This window comes from Monodelphis domestica, chromosome 2 (assembly GCF_027887165.1).
Source record: "Monodelphis domestica isolate mMonDom1 chromosome 2, mMonDom1.pri, whole genome shotgun sequence".
In the NCBI taxonomy this organism is placed as follows: Eukaryota; Metazoa; Chordata; class Mammalia; order Didelphimorphia; family Didelphidae; genus Monodelphis; species Monodelphis domestica.
In genome coordinates this window covers 8448088-8454169 of record NC_077228.1, presented here as the reverse complement: position 1 = coordinate 8454169, position 6082 = coordinate 8448088, and the positions used below count along the sequence as shown (strand labels likewise).

The window sequence follows — 6082 nt, the reverse complement described above, 5'->3', positions numbered from 1 at the left end:
TAATAACAACAAGAATAGTTGGGATTTATATACACTTGAAGTTGTCAAAGTGCCCTACATAGATTGTCTCATTACAACAGGCAACTATGCACATGGCATCTTCTGTGAGGTGATGCTGTTATTGTCTCTATTTTATAAATAAGAAAGCTGAGGCATGGAGAGATGATGTGGTTTGGGCAAAGTTACACAGCCAATAACTCCCCAAGATAGTCTTTAGTCTGAGGTCCTCCAGCTTCCAAATTCTGGGTTCTATCCTTTGCACCACCTGGCCACCTACAAGTTTAGCTTTCAGAATGTCAAGGATTCTGTGTAGGAGAGACCTCCAACTCCTCTCCCTGACTGAAGCACACAGGGTAGCCCAGCTCCCTAAGAAAAATGACACAACCCTTTATTCCTTTGTTTGGGAGAACATCCCTTCTGGAATAGAAACAAAGACTGAGTTCCAAGCAGGAGTGACACAAGGTTAGAGCTACTGATTTAAAAAACCATTTGATTCTGAGGTCTTGATGTAGCCCAATGTATTTAAAATGGTTGAGGAGAGGCTGGCAAATTGTTTCAGAATGAGCCTCATCATTCAGTTAAAATAAATTCAGTCAATTCAACAAGCCTTTATTAAGTGTCTACTAATAAACCATCTCAGGCTGTTCTTGTGGAAAAGATGGAGAGATGTGGGCCTGAACCAGAGGATAATGGAATGGATGCCAACCAGTTAGATGACTGGACTCGGAATTATGGCATGTTGCCTTGGGAGGAGGTCTCTGGGGGGATGCCCTGAGGATTTGGGGCTTGGGCATGAGCTGGCTTGTTGGTGTTGGTGTTAATGTTTAAGTGATGTGTTTTGTTTTTAAATTATAAACATTTCTAGATCACTCCTACTTTTCATGAGGTCTCTTGTGACAAAGTAAAATACTTAAGTCCGATGAATAATTCAGTGACCTCAACTGAATGCTCGTACTACATTTCAAAGTCTGTAATACCCCCTCTCAATTAAAAAAAAAAGTAACTGCAATGGGTTTTCCATTCCTCCCTTCTCTAACCCTGTTGGGAAAAAGAATACAAACCCAGTTTCTTATAACAGATGTGCATACTCAAGCAAAACAAATTCCCTCAATGGAGGTATTAAAAATGTATATGTCTCACGCTGCACCCTAAATCTGTCACTTCTCTAATGGATAGCGTATTTCATCAAGATGCTGAGAAGGTAAAGTCAACAGGCCTTGGGGATAGATCGCATATGTGGGGGAGTGGGGGTGAGAGAGAGCAAAGGGTCCACCATGACGTCCAGGTTGTGAGCCTCAGTAGGGCAAGGTTGGAGATCTCATTCCTTCAGTGTGGAGATGTCCCGTTGAAGATGTCTATGGCGTTCCAGTTGGAGATGTCTGAAAGACAGTGAGAGGTGCTAGATTGGACGTCCGCCAAGAGGGTAGATCTGACAATCATAATTGAATCTACCAGAGCAGAGATCACCCATAATAACAGAGAGAAAAGAGAAGAGGACTCAGGACAGATCCTTGTGGGATGCTCGCCTTTAGGGACTTGATTCAGGTGAAGACCCAGCACAGGAGACTGAGGAGTAGTCATCTAGGTAGGGGGGAAATCAGGGACAGTCTTGTGCTGAAAACCTCAGGAGAGTAGAGGATCAAGGAGAGGATGATCGACAGTGGCCAAGGCTACAGAGTGGTTGTGAAAGATGAAGACTGAGAAAAGGGCAATTAGACTCAGCAATGAAGAGATCATTAGCCACTTTGGAGAAAGAAGATTTGATTGAATAAAGAGGTCAGAGGCTAAACTAGAGAGCTGAGAAGAGAATGGGGAGAGAGGAAGTGGAGGCCCCTGTTGTAGACAAAGTTTAGCCACAAAAGACAGAAAAAAATATAGGTGGGCAATTAGCAATAATGGGTGGATTGTGTGGGTTTTTAAAAAATGATGAGCATTTTACTCATTCATTCATTTATTCATTTATACATCTATTTGTTTATTATTTATAAACTTTTTTTGTATAATGCTAAATTGCTTTCTTAAAACTTGTTTTTATTTTTAATTTTAATTAGTAATAAAAATAATAAATTTATTACCAATTACTTGTAATAGCAAATTTCCATGTAAGTTTTCTGAAGTTATATGATCCAATTCATCTTCCTCCCTCCTTCCCTCACCCTTTCTGGATCTGGTAAGCAATTCATTCTGGGTTATACATGTATTATTTTGAAAAAAACATTTCTGTATTGTTCGTTGTTGTAAGGGAATAATCTCATAAAACCAAACCCCGACTGTAGACCTAATTAAACAAATGAAAAATCTCATGCTTTCATCTGCATTCTGATTCCAATAATTCTTTCTCTGGAGGTAGATAGAGAATCCTTTGTCATAATTTCTTCAGAATTAATTGTCCTGGATTGCTGATAGTAGCCAAGTCTATCACAAGTGATCATTCCACAATATTGCTGTTACTGTGTACAATGTTCTCCTGGTTCTTCTTATTGCACTCTGCATCAGTTCATGTGGGTCTTCCCAGCTCTTTCTGAAATCCTCCTGTTCATCTTTCCTTACAGCACAATAGCATTCCATCACCATCATATACCATGCCAAATAGCTTTCTAAAATGGTCGTACCCATTTACAGGTCTACCAACAGTGCATCAAGGTGCCTGTTTTCCTACAGTCTCTTCAACACCTGTCATTTCCTATTTTTTGTCATCTTTGCTAATTTGAAGAGTGTGGTCTTTGTGACCATGATGCTATTATTAATATTTCTCTAGTAGTGATTTGGAGCATTCCCCCCTATTGCTATAGCTTGCTTGGGTTTCTTCCTTTGAGAGCTGACTATTCATATCCTTTGATTATTTTATCAATTGAGGAATGGCTCTTTTTCCTACAAATTTGAATGAGTTCCCAATTATGTCTTCATGTACTAAATCTTTTTAATTTTATGGAATCAAACTGATCTATTTTTTCTACCGTGTTACTTTCTGTTCCTTGTCTGGTTATTATCTTTTCTCCAATCCATAGATCTGATGGGTATTTTTTTTTCTGTTTCTCTGATTTATTTCTGATGTGACCCTTTATATCTGGGTCATATATCTCTTTGGTCCTGTCAGTGACTTAGAGACATAGATAGTATCCTTGTAAAATGTATAGATCATAGCCAGTCAACAAGCATTCTAAATTGCATACTATGTGCCAGGCACTGTGTTAAGGGCTTGGGATACAAAAAAGGCAAAATACAGTCATCCAAAGCTGGGAAGATGAGCAAACACTCTAGGTGACTGAGTGAGTCTCCTGAAAGATCTTGACAGGCTCAGAAAATTAGCCTGAATTGAATAAAAATGACATTTGATATGGATTAATACAAAGTCTCACACGGGCTTAAAGAAATAGGCTTTGTAAGCACAAGAGAGGTAAAGCATGGTTGGACAGCAGATTATACAAAGATGAACTTGTCAGGCATGCTATGGCAAGGCTTCCCTTTGGGGACACGGTAGACTGGAGGCTCACTGAGGCCTCTTCCAATCACAGTGGTCTGTGATCTGGGGCTTTTTTGGGTGGCAAGATTAATGAGTCAAGAGTGTAACCAGGCGTCCCGACTTTTGTCTTGCCATTGGACTCGGAGGACTAGAAGAAAAGAGTGAGGCTCATGATTTTGCCTCACTTAAATACAATTCTTGCCCATGTCAAAGCTTTCACACTGTGATGTCATTGGTCCTCTTTGGAATGAAAGATGAACAACAAGGGGAGGGGTATGGATTGGACCCGAGATTTCATGGATAGAGGATCATATCTTGTAACACTTCCAGTCTTAGAGAATAGTCTAGGGCACTGAGAAATTAAGTGACTTGCTCAGGGTCACCCAGTAGGTGTTAGAGGTGAAACTTGAATACAAGTCATTCTAACTTTGAAGCTAACTTGATCAGTTATGATATTCTACCTCTAAGATCTGGCAGCCAAAAAAGACTAGAGTGACCTTGGTCTATGTTGGTAGAGGCGGAAGAACTCCCAGGAAGAGGGAGGTGAGAATCCTTCTGAAGTCTGCCTTTCTAGATAAACCCTGTTGGCTTGTAGAATCAGGGCAGTGATATGATAAGGCCAATGCATTAAGACAAATTGCATTATGCAAAGGTGCAAAATTATTTTTCTATAGTCCTTTGATTTTGTTAGATGTAGAGAGGCAGCCAAGAGGAAAGCCTGAGGTCAAATCCTGCCTCAGTCACTTATTGTGACTGTGGGCAAGTCACTGGTCCTATCTGTTTTCTCATCTGTAAAATGGGCATAATAATAGTACCTACATCCCAGGTCATTGTGAGGACAAACTGAAATAATATGCCACCCTTCATAGGCTACAGAAATGCTGGCAGGCATTACTATTGGGGCATATATGGTTCATGTGTGAAGTTTGTATAGAATCATTCACTAACTCGTGTCTCCCAACATGTCTGGCTTTGGTCGATGTACAATGACATCTTTTGGCATTTACACCAGAGATCTCTGCAAGGAAACTAAATTATAGATAATAAGGAAACTGGCAGGACCCAGAATTAGACAAAATAATCTAGTGAAACCCATTCATAGCAAACGGATAGAAAGGAAAAAGAAGATAATATGACAAATGTTTTCAAATATGAGCTCCTCACAACCACCCTGGAAATAAATGTTGTTGTTATCTCGATCTAACAGACAGAAAATGCTGAGAGAGGTGAGGGACCATCCAGTGAGGAAGTATCTGAGGAAATATTTGAATTCAGCTCTTCCTGACTCCATTGGTAGCCATCTTTCTACTCTACCACCTGGCAGACAACGCTGGAATGCGGTCTATGATGCTTCCTTTGTCCAGACTTGTTTCTATCTCTATAACCAGATTTGCACAAAGGGATTGTCCTAAAATGCAGATCTGACCATCTACTATCCCCTCCTACTCCACAAACCCTGGTGACTCCCTATTGTGTCCAGAAGCAAATACAAAATGCTTTTCATCATCCAGCTCCCTCTTTCCTCCCCACTCCTCTCATACATCATTTCCCACCACATATTCTTCAATCCAGGGACACTGGCCTCCTGGCTGTTCCATGAACAAGATATTACACATCTTGGCTCTGGGAATTCTCTCTGGTTGTCCTAGGACAGCATTAGCGAACCTTTTAGAGATCGAATGCCCAAGCTGCAACTTCAAGCTACCTGTGAGCCCCCTGCCCCCGCATTACTCCAGATAGCAGAGGGAGGAAGTACTCACGTTCATCTGCTGGGCAGAGGGGTAGGAAATATGAAAAATTTTCTTGGGGGCTATGGAGAGGGGGAATGGAGCAGTCCCCTCCAGCAGGTGGGGGCACATGTGCCATGTCTTTTCCAACATGATCCCAGGGATGCTGTCTCTCTGATCCAGCTACAGACTTCCTTGTCTTCCTTTAAAATTCCACTGGGGCAATTAGTTGGCACAGTGTATAGAATGCTAGGTCTAGAGTCAGGAAGAATCATCTTCCCGAGTTAAATCCAGTCTCAGATACTTACTGCTGTGTGACTTTGGGTAAGTCATTTACCTCTACATGCCTCAGTTTCCTCATCTATAAAGTAAGCTGGAAAAGGAATGGCAAACCACTGTAGTATCTCTGACAAGAAAATGCCAAATGGAATCACAAAGAGTCTGAAATGACTGAAATTGCCTGAAAAATCCTATTTTCTACAGAAGCCTTCCCTAACCTCTCTTAGTTCTAGTACCTTCCTTTTGTTAATTATTTTCTGTTTTTTTTCCTCTATATATTTGTTTGTATATTGTCTCCCCCAGTAGATTATAAGCTCCTGGAGGGCAGGACTGTCTTTTTCTTCTTTTCATATCTCCAATATTTAGCACAGTGCCTGGCACATAGGAAGCACTAAATAATTTCTTATTCTTTCTCCTCTGCTCCCCTTCCCTGGGTTTTTCCTTAATGTGGCTACAAGAAGTCATGAAGAAGACCACAAGTAAGTGTCAAGGCCTGAAATCTGTCTGTTCTGATTAAATATGGCAACTACTCTGATTAAACAAGATCTGAAAGAGAAGCAAAATAGAATAATGGTCTGTGGATACAAAGTTCTGCAATTTCTGTTGCCAATGG

At 40.7% G+C, this 6082-nt stretch overlaps 1 long non-coding RNA gene across 1 annotated transcript in view; it reads left to right on the top strand.

The window, feature by feature from the left end:
• LOC103097897 (uncharacterized) overlaps positions 1-5416 on the top strand; it is a 33485-nt gene extending 28069 nt beyond the window's left edge. The window contains exon 3 of the long non-coding RNA XR_008915986.1: positions 1-5416. This exon is cut by the window's left edge and continues 1319 nt beyond it. This is a non-coding gene — a long non-coding RNA (uncharacterized LOC103097897).
• The last annotated feature ends 666 nt before the right edge of the window (positions 5417-6082 follow it).